At 38.2% G+C, this 21580-nt stretch overlaps 1 protein-coding gene across 1 annotated transcript in view; it reads right to left on the bottom strand.

The window, feature by feature from the left end:
• palm1b (paralemmin 1b) overlaps nt 1–20617 on the bottom strand; it is a 46744-nt gene extending 26127 nt beyond the window's left edge. The window contains exon 1 of the mRNA XM_057859362.1: nt 20271–20617. The gene's annotated coding sequence lies outside the window, so the exon portion shown is untranslated. The remainder of the gene's footprint in view (nt 1–20270) is intronic.
• Nucleotides 20618–21580: the final 963 nt, after the last annotated feature.

A 21580-nucleotide genomic window follows, 5' to 3' on the forward strand; every position in this document is an offset into this window, starting at 1 on the left:
CTTGGTTAAAAGAAAAATAGGCAGTTATCATTCATTTTACGTAAATATTTTAAGCTATTGTGTAAATCCAACGTGGCGGCAATCACAAAACAAAGAGCTTTTTAAGTGGAAAATTCTTGTAAATAAATGTGTACATCCCTGAATTTCTCTAGATATGACCATAGGGTTAAAAGCAAAAAATATACATTCATTTTATGTATATATTTCGAGCTAAAGTTCACACTCCTCACACACTCCTGCCTGCTTGTATGCAGTAAAACATTCGTCCTTTTTCCACCCAAATCCGGCGTTTGAACACAGCATGTGTTTTGAGTTCATTACAGTGAAAGCCAATGATCTACCTGCGTCGGCCCCCAATGGGAAGACGTGGCGCAATGTTTGTTGGAGCTGTCTTGTCAACTAATGGTGAAGTCTATGCCCCACACCTACGTATAGCCAGGGGTGGAAAGTGGGCCACAACGGTCAGGAACGCAGTTCCGGTATAGGATTTAGGGCCAGAACGCAGTTCCAGTATAAGATTCAGGGCCGGAATGCTGTTCTGGTACACGGTGCTTTGATTCCGAAAATATGACGGCAACTGTCAAAACGCTATGTTAAAAAAAATGATAATGCTAAGCTGCCACACATGCATTTCATCTCCGAGAAGAAGGCAATCTACCAACATCAGATTTACATACACAAGTGTTAACAACAAGCATAGTAAAGTGCTTGTGTAGCATCATCTGTTTCCACCGATATTTATTATTTAGTTTATTCTACGGACGGCATGGAGGTTTCCCCAGCTGCTGCAGTTATCTGAGTCTGACGATGATGAGTCACGTCAATGTGCGACTGCACGTAGCAAAGCAAAAGGCCTGGACTTATTTATCCGTTCAATTGGCTGAGATGCAGAGATAGTTAGCTCTGATGGGTTCAAATGTGCATGTTTTCTGGAACAGCAAAAAAAAAAAAAAAAAAAAAGGTTGAATTGATGCGACAAAAAAAGGGCAATGCAACATAAAATGGATCAAATCTTTAAGAACGACGAAAGAGTTGAGGAGGCTTATTTATCATATTTAGTTTTATTTGCTCTGATGGGGAAGTTCAGGACATCTTCGGTGTCAATGTGCACTTTGGACTTACATTTGTTCATTTATGTTTGGCTACTTATTCATTTCCTTATGTTTTAAAAAAAGTCAATGTTTGCGCGATATTCAAAATATATTCCATTTCACTCTCTATAATATAAGTAATTTGTGCTATTTTTCTGAATGTATTTTACCTACCGTAATTTTCGGACTATAAGCCGCGACTTTTTTCCTTCATTTTGATACCTGTGGCTTATAGTCCAGTGCGGCTTATTTGTTGATTTTTTTTTTTTTAGGTAACACTTTATTTGACAGCGGTGTCATAAGACTGTCATAAAATCATCATAATTATGACATGACACTATCATGGACATTACTGAATGCTTATGTCATTAAGTGTCATTTGGCAAATTATGTGACTAACTCAATTTTTGTCCATCTTGGATCTTTTGCATCCATTCAAAAGTGAGATCATTTGCCAGATAACACCTAATGACATCTGTTATAAGCATTTATGAATGCTCAGGAAAGAGACATGTCATAATTATGATTGTGTAATGACAGTCTTATGGCACCACTGTCAAATAAAGTGTTAGCAAATACCATAACTAGCAATTGATGAAACAATTGGAACAGTAACTGAAGAAATATTTAGCGCAGAACATGATTTTTGATTGTTATTTACATCTGTAGCGCTGCAATGCAGGCTAAGAGGCATGTTGGATGACAACAGTCAACAGCACGTGGCAGCAGAGGTTGAGTGTCTCCCCTAAGGGAGCAGTGATGGCCAAATGAAGCTTCTTGAAGCAATAAAGCTTTGCACTAATTGGTTCAAAGTTTAATGATGGTTCATTTGGTCTTATGACAGTCGGTCGTATGATGCCGCTGTCAAATAAGGTTGTACCGGTTAATATCTTTTGGTGTAAATATCCCATGATACAGTGAGGACAGCTGCGGCTTATGGTCCAGTGCGGCTTATCTATGAACAAATGCCGTTTTCGTGCCAAATTTGGTGGGCTGCGGCTTATAGTCAGGTGCGCCTTATAGTGCGAAAATTAGGGTATATCTTTATTATTACAAAAAAAAAAAAAAAAAAAAAAAAAAAAAGGAAATGTTTACATTAACTTCAATTTTATTATACATCCTATGTTCTTAAGTAGTTAAAATTGAGATTTGGCATTTAGTATGTGAGGGAATGAGGGAAAATAAAAATTAGGAGATGGAGGTTGGAGTTATTGCTGTTTTTGTTAACTTTTATTTTGCAAATCATTGAAAAAATACAATTTTCAATGAAAATCAGTTTTTGTATGTGTTATAGAAATAACTGTGCTAAACGTTTTCTTCGCATTTCAGTAGTTTAAGAGGTTTGACCGCCCCAAATGAAAGAAAAAAATAAATGAATAAAATTTCTGGCTCCGTGGCGAGTTGCCGACCTTCACATCGGAGAGTTCCGGCAAGAAATTCGAGCCACTTTCACCCCTGCGTATAGCCATGAGAAGGGCCCTCTACGTATGACCTTAACTTCAAGAGTTGACATGGTTGTTCAGAAGTCATACTGAAAATGAAGACTACGGAGCCCCTAAAGGGACATTGACAGAAATAAAATCAATTTAAACCGTCTGGTGTGCACAAGAAAATATCTGGTGTGCACCCGATTGTTTAAAATAATTTTATTTCTGCCGATGTCCCTTTAGGGGCTCTGTAGAAGACTAATGGATTTGGTAGTGATTATGAGTGAGATCAAGAGTTTGGTAAACAAATTGTTATGTTGTGTTGTTTAGCCCATTATAGTGCAAGTGACCATATTTGGTAATTTAACAAACTTAACTTTAATGTCGTTAGTTATTAACAACTAATTTAAGGGGGATGTTTAATAAGTTCATGGTAAACATGTGGTTTGTTTTTATGTTCCCGCTGCAGCCATGTTACATATTTCGCATCTCGCTTTATTAAGCACATTGTTGTGATGTGCGTTATTGTTCGCCTATACATGCGCAACATTTTCCATAGCACTATAGAAAACGGTAGTCTGAACGGTCACATAAAGAGATTGGAGATGACCAAAAAAAAAAATCGTATTTGTGCATTTAGACCATTGGTCGGAACGTAGCTTTATGTTTTTTTCCTCCCTATTTTGCATTTTTTTGTCTGGTATGAGTTATAGTCAAAAATATGATAATTTAGGACAGTGTAGTTATTTATTCTTTGCCGTCTGGATGAGAAAGAACCAAAGATTATATTTAACAGGTAGACCATTTGGACCCCTTATTAACAGCCTGTGATCCACCTACGCGCTGAAGCAGCAAGTAAACACTTTAACACCCAAGCTGAGTAATACTGCAACAACCATTTGGGATGGTTTTTTTCCCATTAGAAAAACAAAACAATGAAGAACGCAATTAAAATCAGTCAAGTGGAACATTCACTTGTGAAGCATTTTTAAATGGCGAAAACGACAAAGGCCTACTTGACTTTTTAATTGGAGAGCGAAGCACGAGAGGAAATCATCTCTCAATGCTATTGACAGCAATAAGCAGTGTTGTTAATGTTACTTTAAAAAAGTAATTAATTACGGTTACAAATTACTTCTCCCAAAATGTATTTGAGTTAGTAACTCAGTTACCTGAATGTAAGAGTAATTAGTTACTTGGCAAAATAACTAGTGTTACCTTTCATACTGTATATATGGCGGAAAACACTCAGGTGACTTGAAGTTCCGCTCTGAGACCCTTAATTTGGCCAACTTTCAAAATTGTCCGAAATGCATGTGTGATACATCATTGGAAAGCTTAAAATGTCAATTTTCTGGGGGAACAAAAATGTTGAACAGGAGGGCATTTTTAAAAAATTTTGTTTTTAAAACAGCAAAACCCTAACTGGAGGCGAGAGCACGCCCGAGCAGAATTAAAGACGCTACGATGTTAACGAGATATTATCGCGTACCTACTGTACCTTGTTTCGATCCAAAAACTCCATGTTGCATGTATCACCGAGTGTCAAGACACAGCTATGAATGCCCACAGACAGATTTTTATTTTATTTTATTTTATGGGTGAAACATGGTGATATAACAACAGTCGCGATGCAGAAACAACAAGGAGTGGTTGAGATTTTCTTTTCCATATAGTTACCCTTTTAAACATTATTTTTCAATTTTTCTTTGTTTGGATCGATTATTTATCATCTAACATATCGGGGAAACTGCGACAGTAACAAACAAACAAACAAAAATACAATTAAATGATAGTTATGAGGTAGATATCGGTGAATTCTTTACAGACACCAAATTTTTCATTGTGACGTAATTTGTTTAAAAGTTTAAAATATGCGAGTGAATGCCTTTTTAAAGTCGTTTTGTTTTTTAAAACTAAATATTAGACATCAATGAATGATTCTAAGCTAAAAATGACAGACATTTTGGATAATAAATATAATTACTTCTTTTTATGGCTAGGTTGAAACAAAAGCGGTTGCGCGACGTCTGTAAATGGGGGTTTTCAGGGTAAAAAGGACAAATTAGAAATAGTTCGGGGGCTTAATGCGCCATGAATCTGCTATGGCAGCATATACACATACTGTTCTATCAAACACAACAGTTGTTTTGGCTTAAAATACTGCAGTTTCTTTCATAGAGGAGTGCAAGAGCAGAAACTGCTTTTTCAGTCTTGTCTGTGTTTTCCGCCATATGTATATATATTTTTTTCATTAACCCCCCCCCCCCCCCCCCCAAAAAAAAAAAAACACAGTAACCTTTGCTATGTTTGGAAGTCATTTAATGTTGTGAATCAACCGTTAAAGTTGTTAAAATTGGTCCCGTTATTGCATTAGTTCCCTTCTGTTTACTTTCGACATGTGAAAGTTCGAAAACTGTTTCATCATTTACAGATAGATTCAAGTCAAGATTTTGCTGATTTAGGAGTATTTTTGATAAAAAGTTACTTAGGTTCGCAAGGAAGGTTCTCTACAAGAGAGCCTCCCTGAGATGTCTACTGCTTTAAGACGGTGGCTGTTTACTAACGCAGGCGAGTCCATCGTTTCGCATCTAGTTTTCTATACATGTGCTTCCGCTGCCGTGTCTGTCATTTCGCATCTGGTTCTATAAACATGTGATATCTACCGTAGCATCATGCGGGCCGTTTGTAGGCTATCGGCTACAATCAGGTGTTATTGGAGCCGACTAGCATCGCGTTTACAACGGCGTCAGAACTCCCTTTCTTCCTCCCCACTCCCGCTCTGCTTTCTCCGTGAGTCCCCATCTCTCACTTTTTTTGCGTCATTCAACCAACGTAGTAACGCATAGTAACGCACGACTTTGAAACCTCAGTAACGGTAATGGCATTGCCAAGATGAGAAGGGTAAATAATTAGATTACTCACTACTGAAAAAAATAACGCCATTAGTAACGCCGTAATACTCTAACGCCGTTATTAGCAACACTGCCAATAAGGCTACGTTCATACTACAGGTCTTAATGCTTTTTTGCTTGCTTAATGCTTAATGATTTTTTCGTGTTTTTCCGACTCGAATGAGGCATTAACTTGATGGTCTGAACGTGACAAGTCGCATAGAACTGGACCATTTCAAATCCGATCTGGGTCACTTTCGTATGTGGTTCAAATCCGATCTGGGCCACATTTTTCCACACTGTCGCGGCGGTCTGTACTGTCCACTCTCCCAAATCGGATTTCATGCAGCAATTACGTCATCAAATAGCGAGAGAGACTCTACCGTAGCGAATGCAGCTGTGCGTTATTAGCGCCTAGCTTGCAGTGAACACGGCTTTTGGGGAAGGGCTGGGCTTGACAACAGTCATAAAAAATAAAAATGGGTTGAGGATAAGCCTGAGAATGCTCAGTTTTTTCTCTGCTCCAAGTGAGCAATATTTCAACATTGCCTACATGGCCGAGAGTGGGGGCAAACGGCCCGTATGTCTGTGTGACATGCACGGACGGTGCGTGGATGCTATCGATCCATATAAACTTTGAATATAAGCCTAAACGGGGATTATTTATGTCTGTTATTTGTGTCCTCCTTTTGAAAAGCAAAATATGATATCCCTGGAATGACGGATGACGTGTGTCATTTGTTTTGATGCTTCTGCGCATGCGGGTCGTCTTGCTCAGCGAGTGTCGGACTGCGAATTAGTGCGCATGCGTAATACTTGAATGGTCTCAATGGACAAAGGCAGTCTGAACGGGCACGCCAAAAAACAGATATGACAAAAAAATCGGATTTGTGCATTAAGATCTGTAGTATGAACGTAGCCTAAGTGTCCAATTTATTTGAACTGGATTAGATGTCGCTGTCATTGACAAATGAATTATGCAGAGGTGTCAAAAGATTTCCTTCGAGGGGCCATTGTGTCTGCCAACTAGAGCTGCCACGACCAATCGACAACTACTGTAATCGATGATCAAATGAATGGACTATTTCGATAGTCAATTAATTTTTGTCGAGGCATCTTTGCTGTAATAATTGTTCGAATCCTCTTTTTAGCAATTATTTAGTTATTTACCATTTTTTTGGACTATAAGCCGCTACGTTTTTCTCGCCGTTTCTACCCTGCGGCTTTTATAAGGAAGCGGCTTACATATGGATTTTTTTTTTTTGACAAACAAGCTTTATATTTTCTTGTTAAAAACAATTTTAAAAAATTGATAATTAGGTATATTTTCAAAGAATGGCTTTCCAAATTTTGCCATGAAATAGCTCTCAGCCGCTGCACTAGCATTGATAAAGCCTGCCAGAAGCTCGTCAGACTTACTCAAAAACTCAGAATTTTATAGATGAATATGGCTTCATCTGATACTATAGACCAGTATTTCTCAAATAGTGGGGCGCGCCCCCCTGGGGGGGCGCAGAGCGATGCCAGGGGGTCGCATGTGACCTCGGGGAACATGCTTTTTTTTTCTTTTTTTTTTTTTTTTTTTTTTTTTGCCGCACTGAAATAAAGTGTACTTGCACATCCACTCAGTGGGTGGCAGTGACGCTCTCATTTTCAGAGTGCGCGCAGTATTTTTGAACTAAGGAAAAGCACTCAGCACAAAACCAATATGAGGAGCAGTGGGCCGCAGCCGTTTAGGAAAGCCGTTTTCCAACCGGACTCACTCACGCAGCTTCCACTGTCTTCTCCGGTTCTCACGTCTCCGCCCGAGAAGTGCCATTTTCGGCTTAGGATCGTCACGACGACCGCCCTCACCTACTCGGCCGCTGAGAATGCGCTTTTTTTCGTGCCGTTTGCCTTTTAATATAGTGGGAAATGAGGAACGACCACTGTTTACTGAGTCTAAAAATTATTATAGTGGAGAGTCTGAAGCCAAATCAATTAAGACGCCACTTAAAGACCTCAATCTCATTGATAAGCCGCTTGATTGTTTTTCAGCGAAAGCGTGCCGAATATTGCCAATTGCCACAATCGTTCCGCTTTGTCAGTGTTATATCAGTAAACCAGTGAGCACTGTGGTGAATCGCCACATTATCACCACTGTGAGCAGCGAAAATAAAAACGTTCCTTCTGTCCAAAGACACTTTTTTTCTTCTATTCAGTTTTGTTTTTTTTGGTCAAAATTTTTGGCATATTGTCCTCATGAGTGAATGTTTCTAATCAATTTGAATTTGTTATTATTGACTGATTTTATTACATTTTATTTTTCTGTATCAAATGGTCAAAAATGTACCTTGAGTGTATTTTTATAGTTTGGATGTGACTTTTTTTTTTTTTTTTTTTTAATTCAGGCAAATTGATGCGCGTCAAGTCTTCTCTGTTACAAACAAAACAATGTTAATAAAGTTATACTTTATTAAAAGTTGATCTATGTTACTTTTTTTCTTTATTAGAAAAAAAGGACACAATGTTAGGCAGATGCGTATTTATATTAGTAATTTTATAGACAAATGATACTATTTACAGTGGCGGCAGAGAGTTTTGGGGGGGGGGCGCGAAACATTTACGTCTTCCTTGGGGGGGCGCAACAGAAAATAATTGAGAAGCACTGCTATAGACCCTACCCACCGACGTCACAAAATCACGTGATCGCTGTATTGTTCCGCCCCATTGTCCGTCATTTTGTGTCTGTATTATCAATGGTCTCAATTGATCGAGCAATTTATAATGCATTTCATGGAAGACCCGGTGCTTTCGGATGCCGTAAACTCACTGGATGCGTTGCATAAAAGGCGTTATGTGGAAAATCTTCAGTTGATCCATTTGCCAGATCCATATTTGATGCCTAAATCGATGTTTTTCGACCCGCTGTCTTCGCCGTCTTTGCCTGACATCTGCTAGCTACTCTGATATTTACAACTATCTTGTCCACACATAATCAGCCTATTCTCACGAAAGTTTGAAAAACTTTAAGAGCTTGGAGGCTCATAAATACTTCGTTGCTGGTTGGGTGAAACAGGTCCTTGTCCACGAAAATTCGGCAGGAATCTATCTTGTGCTTGGAAAGGTGAGTTACGAAATTTTCAATTCAAAATCTTTTGTTCTTGCTAACATCCACTGTCACGTCTAATGTATTTCATGTCATTTGTCAATGGAGCTAGGGCTTTTAATGTTTATATGGTTTAGCGATAGCACTCTCACTACATACATATGTGTATGTTGTCGGCGATTAGCCTAGCAATGATCTTAATTGTGGTTGTCAGCCAAAAACCCTCTAAATATATATTAAATGCATCTTACCAGATATAAAATGACTACTACATAATCTGTGGTAATCGTTTGGAGCCCAGTTTTCTCGTCGAATTGCAGCAGCCCATCTTGCTCTCCTCTCCGGGTCTCTCGGAATCCGGTAGAACTTCATGTCTGTCAGTCTATCTTCTCTGTTATTGCAACCGACCGCCACACACGCCTTCACCATTTTGATTATTAATGTTAACGAGCAGAAAAACACGCCGTAAATAGGAGGAATGTACGTAGCCGTAACAGGTAAACACGATGTGTTGACGGACAATTGGGCGGCACCAGTCAGGAGGGCGGAGTTGTGACGTCACGTGGGTAGGGTCTATATGCTGCAACAAAAGTCAATTTTAAATGGATGGGCATCCTCTGTTTGCAACGACAAGAGAATGACATGCTAGTGTTGATTAGCCATTCTCAACTGTCACTTGGAGGACTTTATTGCCACAGTATGCGCCAACGAAGCTGCTATATAAAGACTAGCGCCAGATGTTAACTGTTTTTAAGAGGATTTCATCCACTTCAAGTTTAGAAGGCAAGGTAAAGTGGATTATATAACTTTGCCAATGTAGTGACCTGTTTTATAAAGTTAGTTCGTTTTTAAGCATTCAGACAACACAAGGATGTTGATGCTTGTTTATCTGGTTATTAAATAATATTTTTGATCAAATATTTCAGTGTAACATCTAGTGCAGGTAAATATCCAATGTTAAGATATGAACATCTGTGACCTACAGTCAAGTACGGCATATATCTGGATTTATTTTAAAAATTTTGTGAAATTTGGCTGGTGCAACTTATAATCAGGTGTGCTTTATAGTCCAGAAATTACAGTATTTCATTTTACTTGTAAAAAAGGATAAAAAGTAAGTATTGTCCTTTTATTTTCTAAATTTTATTGTCTTTGGCAAACAGGGAAAATACAGTAAATATTCTGTTTTTTTTTTCAATTTATTTTGAATGGAAGTTTTTTGATTAAAAGGGAAAAGTTAAATACTTTTACTTTTGTTTATATTAAAAAAAGATCATAAGGGAAAAAATATTTTATTTTGAATTTTTTTTTTAAACAATGTTTTTTATTTTGAATTTGAAAAAAAAGAAAAAAAAAACAACTGAAAATACTCGCTGTTTTCTGTAGTCCTTGGCCTTTCATTGTGGGCTAGTTATTTGAATTTTCATTTTCGCAAAAAAATAAAAGTTGATGCACTTGATTAACTTTCGTGGGCCACACAAAACAAGGTAGTGGGCTGTGTCTTGCCCCTGGGACTTTTGTCTGATACATGTAAGTTAATAGAATGCAGTGGACCGGATTCAAGACTTATACTTTGGCCACTACTGCTTTAAAGGGCAGCAAAAGTTGGCAAGCAATGAATGGACTACCCAACATTTACACACGAGTAATAGAAGTGTCTGGCAGAGGAAAAAAGCAGAAGTTTCCACTACACGGAATGAATGATGAGAGTGAAATGACTCTTAATGACCCTTAGTCTGCACTGGAAGAGAAAGAAAACTCATCTCCATTCCCCGTTGCAGGATGAGCACTTTGCTCTCGAATCCCCGCTCCACACTTCCATGACTTCCTTCCTCTCGGCCCCGACAAATAAAGAGAACAATACCCTGCTTGCGCGGACATTCGCATTGTTGTCCCGAGACCATCAAAAATGCAGGTCACTGTATCCGACTGTCTGAAGCAAAACGAGGGAGCTCACAGAGGTCTAATGTTAACATTTGAAGGGGTCAGAGGAGGCCCCCTTAGAGATGAACCATGAATAATGTCTGTAGTACTTGTAGACAATGAAATGAAGTCATGTCTGCAGCTTTCTGACATAATACAGCCAACATTAAAAGTGTATGTAACCTTAAGACAAACTATAATTTAGTCTGGGCCACATTTATCCAAACTTGATCTCAAGCAGGATGTTCCAGTATATTTATTAGGGACATTCAAAATCAGTCCAGTCAGCCACATATTAATGAGAATCCTGCTGTTTACAGAGGCAAGCTAAAATGAGCAACTAAAGTACCTTGACAAAAGGCATTCTGGGCATTTTTACACAAGCTATCTTGTTAACCAGATCAAATGTATAAAAGTAATGCTATAATCTCAAGTGACTCATCACACATTGAGTTACAGACAGTGTCATGTCTAATAATAAACATTTTCCCTAAAAATATGATGTTTCTACTTGCATTTACAAATGAAACCATTTCATACAAATATTTCGATATGATACGTATAGGCGTGAACTAATGACGTTTCAAATGAGATTCTACAAGTATATTGAATGAATAAAATAGTGTGTGTATATATATATGTATGTATATATATATATATATATATATATATATATATATATACATATATATACGGTGATGTGAAAAAATTAGGACATCCTATGGAAGCCTGTGTGTTTTCTAACATATTTGGTCAAGTGGATATTTAATATCAATTTTAACAATCTTGAGAGATTCAAATAACAGAACAAAACAATTAAAACTGAATATATATATTTTTTTATTACTTTCTATTAGGGGTGTCAAACGATTAAAAATTTTAATCGAGTTAATTACAGCTTAAAAATTAATTAATCGTAATTAATCGCAGTTAATCGCAATTCAAACCATCTATAAAATATGCTATATTTTTCTGTAAATTAATGTTGGAATGGAAAGATAAGACACAAGATGGATATATACATTCAACATACGGTACATAAGTACTGTATTTGTTTATTATAACAATAAATCAACAAGATGGCATTACCATTATTAACATTCTGTTAAAGCGATCCATGGATAGAAAGACTTGTAGTTCTCAAAAGGTAAATGTTAGTACAAGTTATAGAAATTTTATATTAAAACCCCTCTTAATGTTTTCATTTTAAGAAAAATTTGTAAAATTTTCTATCAAAAAATTGTTGATGTCAATAATTACTTACACAATGCTCATGGGTGCTGAAGCCTTTAAAATCAGTTGCACCCAAGCGCCAGCAGAGGGCGACAAAACTCCGTAAAACACAACAAGTACACATTTCACTGTCCTGTCATTTTAATCTGTTTGAGAGGGGCATTTGTGCGTTAATTGCGTCAAATATTTTAACGTGATTAATTAAAAAAATTAATTACCGCCCGTTAACACGATAATTTTGACAGCTCTACTTTCCATACACTGTAATTTTACATAAATGCAATTTCCGTTGAGGAATAAATTAGGACACCCCCACATTCAATCCCGCTTAAAATGGCTAAAATTACACACAGGTGTAACATATCAGGTGCACATGATTAGAACATCATCACCCACTGTATTGAAGGAGCCTTGCCTTATGTAAACCTCACATTTAGTTTGGTCTACCCCTGACTGTTGAAGTGAGAGAAAACACCATGGTGAGATCAAAGGATCTGTGTGAGGGCTTCAGAAAGAAGATTGTAGACGCTTATGAGTCTGGTAAGGGATTTCAAAAGATCTCAAAATAATATAAAATCAGCCATTTCACTGTCCGGAAAGTAGTCTACAAGTGGAGGACATTGAAAACAACTGCCAACATGCCCAGGTCTGACCGTCCAAGCAAGTTCACCCCGAGAGAAGACCGCAAGATGCTAAAAAAAGTCTCCAAAAACCCTAAAATGTCATCACGGAACTTAGAGCAAGCTCCTGCTATTGTTGATGTGAAAGTGCATGCCTCTACAATCAGAAAGAGACTTCACAAGTTTAACCTTCATGGGAGGTGTGCAAGGAGGAAACCTGTGCTCTCCAAGAAGAACATGAAGGCCAGACTGAAGTTTGCCAGAGTGAATGTAGACAAAGACCAGGACTTCTGGAATAATGTTCTTTGGACAGGTGAATCTAAAATTGAATTATTTGGACACCATAACAGATGACATCTTTGGTTTAAACCCAATACAGCATTCCAGGAAAAGAAACTCATACCAACTGTGAAGGATAGAGGTGGAAGTGTCATGGTTTGGGGATGCTTTGCTACAGCAGGACCTGGCCAACTCACCATCATAGAATCCACCACGAATTCTATCGTGTATCATAGGGTGCTTGAGGAACATGTGAGATCATCATTGAAAAAAATTAAAGCTGAAGCGAAACCGGACCCTGCAACATGACAATTAACCAAAACATACCAGTAAATCCACCAAGAACTGGCTGAAAAGGAAGAGAGTTCCCGAATGGGGGAGTCAAAGATCAGATCTTTTATCCCATTGAGATGTTGTGGGGTGACTTGAAACAGTCTGTACATGCAAGAAACCCCTCAAACATCTCACAGCTTAAAGTACTCTGCATTGAGGAGTGGGAGTAACACTAGGTATTAGGAGGTAGGGTGTCCTAACTTTTTCCTCAGTTAGAATATGCATTTTTGTTGATGTATTTGGTTTAATGAGTAAAACAATGTTAATTTTTGTTGTTTACTTGCAATTAAATCACTTTCTTTTCCAGAGATAAAGAAAAACAAGAGCAGACATTGATATGTGAATATTTCTCAATAAAGAGCTGAATATTTTATAGTGTGTCCTATTTTTTTTCATATGACTGTACAGCATATATACGTATATACACACAGTAATCGATGATTATATGTATGCTGCTCTGGATTGGACCCTCTGGAGTTTAGGCACATTAGCCACCCATCCCTTTCTCTGAATAACGATTCATGCAAATAATTTAGCAGAAGCACAAAAATAGTAACAGCTAAATTGACTTCAATCTGTTGATGTGACATCTACAGGCGTGGACTGATGCCATTTCAGATCAGTAGCGTGCGAACAGCGCAGTGATGCCATGAAAAAAAATGCACGGTGTGAAGACTTTTATTGTGATTTTTTGGCATTTAACCGCAAGTGTAAAATTTAATGTTCCCCCCTGTTGTCAGTTACAACTTTGTTAACGAAATCCATCTGTTTTTCATTTTCATACCGGCTGACAAGCGTTGTAAGCAAATATCACAATAGTACAATTTAAAACAATTGCACTTGAAGTTAAGGGATGATTGCCCTGCGGGTGTCATTAATTGACCACTCATTAGCAGTACGAACTGAGTCCAAACTGCTTTATGTCCAAACTGGGGCGATGTCTTTTGCCGTCAATAGCAGCAACTGCATTAACTTTAGACATTCCTGAGTGCTTTTTTGTTCCACCTTCATTTCTTCATAATAGTCTTTCCAGGACAGAAATTGACACCTATCCTCAAAGTGCAACGAAAACAAGTGCTTGAGTTTTTAGCCAATCAGCAACATCCTCATATATGAAGAAGCCCAATGCATTAACAGGACAAGCCCCTCCAACGTTAAGGCAGGAAGCATTAAAGTAGGTGCCTTCTATTGGCTCACTCTCAAAAAGAGGCTCTCAAGAGGCTAGGTAATTGTTTATGTTGTTGCGCCTTTCACTGGGAATCGTGAATGTTTGTGTGTGTTCAACTCGGGTTGCGTCCAGTTCAAAATCCCCCCCTTTGGCTTTTTATCAATAGGCCTTTTGATGGCGACCAGTGGTGAGCATCATGAGTGAATGTGAGCTGAGGGGGATTGACTAGAGGAATATAAAACAACACTTTCCAGGAGAGAAACAATATCTGGTGATAGTGACTCGCTTCGTCTTAACTGCCATGACAAAGCAATTGGTGGAAAGCGGGGTGATAATATGTAATATGACCATTCAGGAGAAAAATAGATGAATAGAAGCACAAGGAGGAAGGTGGGTTTTGTTGCATTATCAAATAATACCTTACATCTCTAAACTGTTTCCCCAAAAATGACGCTACAAAAATGATCATTCGTGAAAATTTGCTGCCTGCCCTCTAAATGGATTGGATGTAAATCACCATCAATGGCAGTGAGAGTGTTTAGAAGTTGACCGCCCTGTTTTCCCTGGATTTTGTCTGGAATTGTTCCGTCACGCTGTTGTTCGCCGCCGAGCTAGCTGGCTATCGGCCAAGGTTGGCTTAGATCTTTGAGCACAAAATATGAGAATAAGTTTGAATATACTGTCTATATCATTTTACTAGTATGTTTGCATTTCGGTGAATGGTTTAAATAATGTTCCATAGAAAAATTTGACTGGACTACCAGCAGCTTTTATTTCCTTCTCCATTACAGATCGAAAAGCGAGTAACTGCAGTCATGGTTTCTTAATGACAACGGGGGTCAATTTATTATGAATATATATCACAATGGGGTGAGGAGACATCCAACGACCTCTAATGATGGCCATCCGGCCAGGCTAAAAATAGCTTACTTGGTCACAGTAACCAGAAGTGGAGTTTTGTACCTATCAGCACATGTTCTGAAGCAGCTATAGAGTCCATTTGTGTTTTGTTTACATTTAGAAACAGTTCTGACGTGAGTAGCTTGGAGTTGTAGGATTATTTTTTGCTAAGGCAAAAATGTGTTCATAAAAAACTAACTTGTAGTTGTAGAATTTGGTTGTGTATTCGTTCTCTAAGCCGAATCACTTTTGTTAAGGACAACATTTGGTGTAAAAGTTACCTGTGTCTTTAGGAAGACATTTCTGAAAAACACAAGTAATTTGCTTTAACCACGGATTTTCTCATAGTGGCGCATTCGCTTGACTTCAGCACGGGTGGCGTCGGATCAATTCCCGCCTGGTGTTGTGTGATTGTTGGTGCAAATGGTTGTCTGTTTCTGTGTGTGCCCTTCAACTGACTGGCGACCAGTTTATGTCATGTGTGTGTTCTCAGCAAGGGCGTAGGTTTGCATAAGGACGGTAGGGACATAACACTACCAACTTTTCAGGATGATCAAATTGTCCCCACCAACTTTTAAGCAGCCTTATTTGCATTATTTAATGACCAGTTATATAGGTCATTTAAGATTGTCTTCCTATATGTTGTAAGGAAAGAATTAATCCTTCCATTATTAAGTGAATTACAGTACTTTCATCATGTTCAGACTTACACTGAACCCTTTTCACTCGCTAAATGTGCCAGTCCATTTTTTTCCCCTCAAACACACGTTTGATTGGCTGATGACTTGAACCCCCCCACACACACACGCATTCACAGCCCGACAGATGGCACCTCCCCCGCTCCCTTCAAAGACGAGCGAGAGATATTAGAAGTTTTTTTCCGCCAGCAGCAGCCATTGTAAGTAATTTAAAAAGACGTCAATCTTGTGGAAGTGGGGGACACTCCACTAATTTTACTACTGTTACAGTGCTTCAAGTCGATTTTACTCAGATTTCTTGGAGTAAGAAAAACAGCTAGCTGAAAATAAGCTTAACAGACTTATTTTAAGCAAAAAAATTATCCTTAAAAGAAAAACTTGTTTGTCAGAAATGTTCTTAATTCAATAATATTGTTCAAAACATTATTTAAAATATATTTTTTTCTTGATTTAGGAGAAAAATGACCAACTTTTAGATGTATGGGCATAATATGAACAAGTAGTAATGTTTACTTAAAAGTAAGTGGAAGAATCCAACGCATTAATCTGTTAACTAGCCTTTAACACTCAAAAAAAAAAAAAAAAAAAAAAGATGGAGAAAATTATTTGACTAGATTTAACAAAAATGATCAGATTAAAACGTTATAAATTTGCAGTGTGAAAGTTAGTATAGGTCAATACAGATTTATTTTGCATTAATAATTTAGCCTATCAATTAATTAGGTTCATATTGGTGAGAAATGTAGCCCTGACCCCTATGTTTGGTTTCATTAATGTCCCGTCCCCAGCAAAAAAAATGTACATGCAGGTTATACTGTTATATCCTTTTGTTAGTTCCTTTTTTTCATTCAGCACCTGATTGAGCCGGATGGGCGGGGCAATGCAACATACCTCTGGCATATTAGGAATGCTTAATATTTAAGGACGCCTACCACCATCTGCAAGTGTCGGACTATTACTTGCTACTTGCCTTGCTTACCGCTTGTCTACCTCATCATCTTTCGTGCTTTCCCGACGTTTCTACGGTCGTGTCTTGGTTTAATCATTTTTACTTTTCTGCTCTCCTGGACTTTGTAGTCAGATTTTTGTACTCTGTTATATTCGCGTCTTCTAGCGTGCTCTCTTAGTTGTACTTTCATATACTCGCGTATTTTGCCGTGCTCCCTTAGTTGTACTTTGTTATACTCGTGCTCCCTTTGTTGTACTTATTAAATACAACCATTCACTATTCCTGGTCTCCTGTTCTGTGATTTGGATCCACATCAACGGCTTGTCTTCATTATAGTTTAGGCATTAGGCTTTCACCTGAGGTCAGCTGGGATAGACTCCAGCACGCCGTGATCCTAACAAGGATAAGCGATGGTGAAAATCAACGGATACAGATTGATTTTGTACATTTCCAAACAATATATATATTTTTAAACTACAATGTTTTATTTTTTACCATAATAAGTAGAGGCGTGTGAAATTTCTGATTCTTAGATTATTCGCGATTTGCCCGTGGAAGATTCGAGAACGATTCACAAACATCCAAATTCCGATTATTGAAGTATACCAGGTAAAGCAGAACTAAAACACAGTCAGCGCTGTCTTCGGGATGCAATGAGGAATAGACCGAGAGTAAATATCATGTTCAACTCACGCCGCTAAATAAATTAAAAAAAACAAAAAAACAACAATAATACCTGACACGGCCGACAGCCGCTACAAACAACGCCCAGTTGCTAGTTGCTACAAACATACAGCCATATAAGGCTACGGTAGATATCACATATATGTAGTACTAGATGCGAAATGACAGACAACGGCCGCATTAGGACATGTAACAAGAACTAGATGTGAAATGACAGACTTGCCGGCGTTAGTAAACAGCCGCCATCTTAAAGCAGTAGACTTCTCTATATGGCTCTGTTGTAGCAAACCTAATTAACTTTTTATCTAAAATACTCCTAAACCGGCAAAATCTTGACTTGAATCTATCTTTAATTGATGAAACAAACTTTGAAACTTTGACATGTCGAAAGTAGACAGAAGGGAAATAATGGAATAACGGGAGCAATTTTAATAACTTTAAATGTTGATTCACAGTATTAAATTAATTGAATGTAGTTTAAAGCTGGGGACTTGATTGTTTTATTTACAGTTTTTAACTGTTAACTTGATACTGAAATAGCTGTTTGGTTTAGCCTGAGAGGATTTTTGAACAATTTTCGAACTAATGGACAAAACATTCAAAGCAGAAGGCGGGGGGTGGCATCAATAATCGATTTATAATCAACTTGGAGCTTCTGAATCGTAATTGTAATCGAATCGTTCAGTGACCAAAGATTCCCACCTCTAATAATAAGTTACGTTTATGCCAAATTTTAGTCAACAGTTAAGTTTTTTTTTTTTTGCTTAAACTACGGATGATTTTTCACAACTCCAAGTTATGTTTTTGAATAACCATGAAATACATTTGCATGAAACACATGCCTACATACTGTACATTAATTTTGTTGATTTTACACCAAATATACAGCTAGAATAACAAGTAAACTCCGACTTCCCCAAAAAAGCTTAACTCAGGTCTCTCTAACAGAAACATTTTAGGAGCCAGGCAGCTCAATTTCACACTTGATTGTCAGGCAAGCGGCTATTTGTACACAAATATTAAAAAGTCAATAGTCTGCCTGGCTGATGGAAGCCATTTCCACCATGTCAACTGGTGGAAACACATGCATGCCAGAGCCCGCCAGCTCTTTCTGTCAGTGTCACACACACTCACACATTACACACAAAAGTCGGACAGCGATCGGGCGCCCATCAGCTCCACTGAGAATTGCTGACGAGACATAAAGCAGACACGAGCTGCACGGGAGGAGACAATATGCCCTTTATCACAATTTAAAACAAAACACAAAGCAAACAAAAACAAAAGAAGTCACTGTCATAAATGTTTCTAGTCAATTGTTGGGGCTACTTGACTCATTGTTTGCCATTGGTGGTGGTCGACACACCAGATTTGCCCTAAAAATGATCTTAGATTGAACTCACAGTGATGTCGGCACATCACCAGTTAAAAAACAGAAACTAAGAAATCAGTTTAACAACCTTCCTGTTATATTTCATAAATTAACGGCAATAGGCTTCCGATCCATTATGTCCGGTTAAAACTCATCGCCTCTCATGACTTTGGTGTTAAAACAAAATAACAAAACACAATGTGTGTAGCGACAATGCACAAAAACAAGCACGAGTCGAATAACACAAACTTTTTGTGTGTTAAATTTTCCAGTCAGAAGCAAAATAGCCTGTCCACATCTTGCAAAAGTAAAAAAAAAACAAAAATAAACTTATATGACCATGCGAAGCACTGCACTTTGGTGCGGCTAATGTTAAAATTTTAAAAATGGAGTGTCAAATCATGTAACTTGCCATCAACTGTGTTTTACTTTAGTATGATTGGTTGGCGGAAAGTACTAAAATAATTAACTTTGTTCACAAGATTGCAGGAAATGGTCTAGTTTTGATTTTTTCATACTGAGCTTCACAGCAAAAAGGAGGGTGATGACAAAGAGAAAATGGTGATGCGCTGTAAACCCGCCGATATTTTGTCACAGTTAAACATTGTGTGATACACCGTTGTATATTTGAGGGTAAATTATTGTGCTATCAAAAGCACTGTTCAGATGTTTGAGGTGTCACTATAGCAAAAACAGTGTGAAAGTCACTGCTGTGCATAAAAAACATCTTCACACATGTATTTTTTCCCCCTCCAAATCAGTAAAATTGGCTAAAAAAAACAATATGTTCTATTGCTGATTACAGAGATATGAAAAAAGATAGATAGAAAAACTTTCTTTTACTGATGAAAGAAGAGAACCCAAACTTTCATACAGTACGGTATACTCACCATGTTTACATTGTCATTTTCTGTGGGCCGTGAAAGATCAATCTAAATGGGCTGGACCTGATGGAGCAAATCTGTATAATTTCAAGTATCGATTTCAATTTTCAGCATTCATTAATTCTTTTGACATTTATTGCAGCTGTATTCAAACATGCCTCCTGTTTGTATATCTATTTTTAGGGATGCTATCGCCTACATGTCCGACTGCATTTGCTTTAATCCACACCATATGCATTCTGGTGTACGTACGGTACCCACCTGAGCACGGCAGCCAGGGAGTGGACGTACACACTCACACACATACAGGGATTCCAGACAGGGCTATGTCATGGCCAATGCCGCGCGCCATATTGGAGCAGCAGACTGCTCACATCACAACACACACGCAGTGAAAACCAGTCAGCATCATGACCGGATTAAAATCCAAATAAAAAAATAAGGGAGGGATGATGATGATGATGGTGCTGATGCTGACATATAAAGACGCACACCCACATACACTCTCTCTCATCTTCCTTGAGCAGCACAACAGATCGATATGACATGATGGAGCACTGGCGTAAACATGTCGGGTTACACCTGTCAGATGCAAAATTAAAGGCAATGAAGGGAAAGGCGTGAAAAACGAAATGTAACAGTACGGCATGTAAATTGGTCCCTTCACATTTGAATCATTTGCTCTCTTTGCACCACAAAGCCAAAAGAAGCAAAAATGACGACTTACTCGGCCGCGGTGGGCGATCACTTCTTTTTCTTCTTTCCACTCACGGCCGCCCCCCACCCCCCCAAAAATAAGAAAAAGAAAACACGCGCGGTGTTGAATTCTCCCTCTTCTTCCTGCACTCCTTCTTCCGAACCGCCCTCCACCTCTTTTCCTCCTCCTCTCCCTCCCTCCTTCTGCTCGGAGGTGATGCTGGTTGTCCCGGTGCGGGCGCGCTTCTCAAGCCGACTGTGGTGGCGACACCCCCGCGGCTCAGCGCCTCGACGCACTCGGCGGAGCTCCGAGCATGGGCGGCGGTTTGGAGGCAGGTTGTAATGTCGTTAGTAGGGAGGGAGGGGATGTGAAATGGAGATGGGAGAAGAGGAGGGGGAGGAGATTTAAAAAAAAAAAAAAAAAAAAAAAAAAAAGGACTGGGGGAGGGGGCCCTTGAAATATGAAGGCGTTTCTTATAATGCCCTGCTCCTGTTGTATTCATCCAAGAGAAGCTTCTTTTTGGATCAACTGGAGCTGTTAAGAAAGAAAACAGGGAATAAGAAATGTATTCAACCTGGGATGTGTCGCCCTCTAGTGGATAAAATACCAAACACACTTGTCATTGGCGCAAACATAACCCATTACGCAAGTCCACTGGGTTCATTTTTAGATAAATGTCTTATTTTTGCTCATTGTTTTCGTTCGACTGTACTCGGGAGAAAGCCATACATTGCACTTTCATTGAATATACAGAAGAGGGAGCCAGATTTCAGAAATCAACTGCTGCCCTTTGGCGCTGAAATATATTTGGGAAGCGTCCAATACATTTTCAACTGGGTACGAATGATAAGGGGCGGAAAAATTACCCGCCCTCCCCAAAAATGTCTACTCAAGTATAAGTACTAGGGGTGCCGAACGATTAAAATTTTTAATCTAGTTAATTACAGCTTAAAAATTAATTAATCGTAATTAATCGCAATTCAAACCATCTATAAAATATGCCATATTTTTCTGTAAATCATTGTTGGAATGGAAAGACGAGACACAAGATGGATATATACATTCAACATACGGTACATAAGTACTGTATTTGTTTATTATAACAATAAATCAACAAGATGGCATTACTATTATTAACATTCTGTTAAAGCGATCCATGGATAGAAAGACTTGTAGTTCTTAAAAGATAAATGTTAGTAAAAGTTATAGAAATTTTATATTAAAACCCGTCTTAATGTTTTCGTTTTAATAAAATTTGTAAAAAACAAAAAATAAACTATTAGCCCGCTATTGTTGATGCCAATAATTACTTACACAATGCTCATGGGTGCTGAAGCCTA

Source organism: Corythoichthys intestinalis, chromosome 15, assembly GCF_030265065.1.
Source record: "Corythoichthys intestinalis isolate RoL2023-P3 chromosome 15, ASM3026506v1, whole genome shotgun sequence".
Taxonomy (NCBI): Eukaryota; Metazoa; Chordata; class Actinopteri; order Syngnathiformes; family Syngnathidae; genus Corythoichthys; species Corythoichthys intestinalis.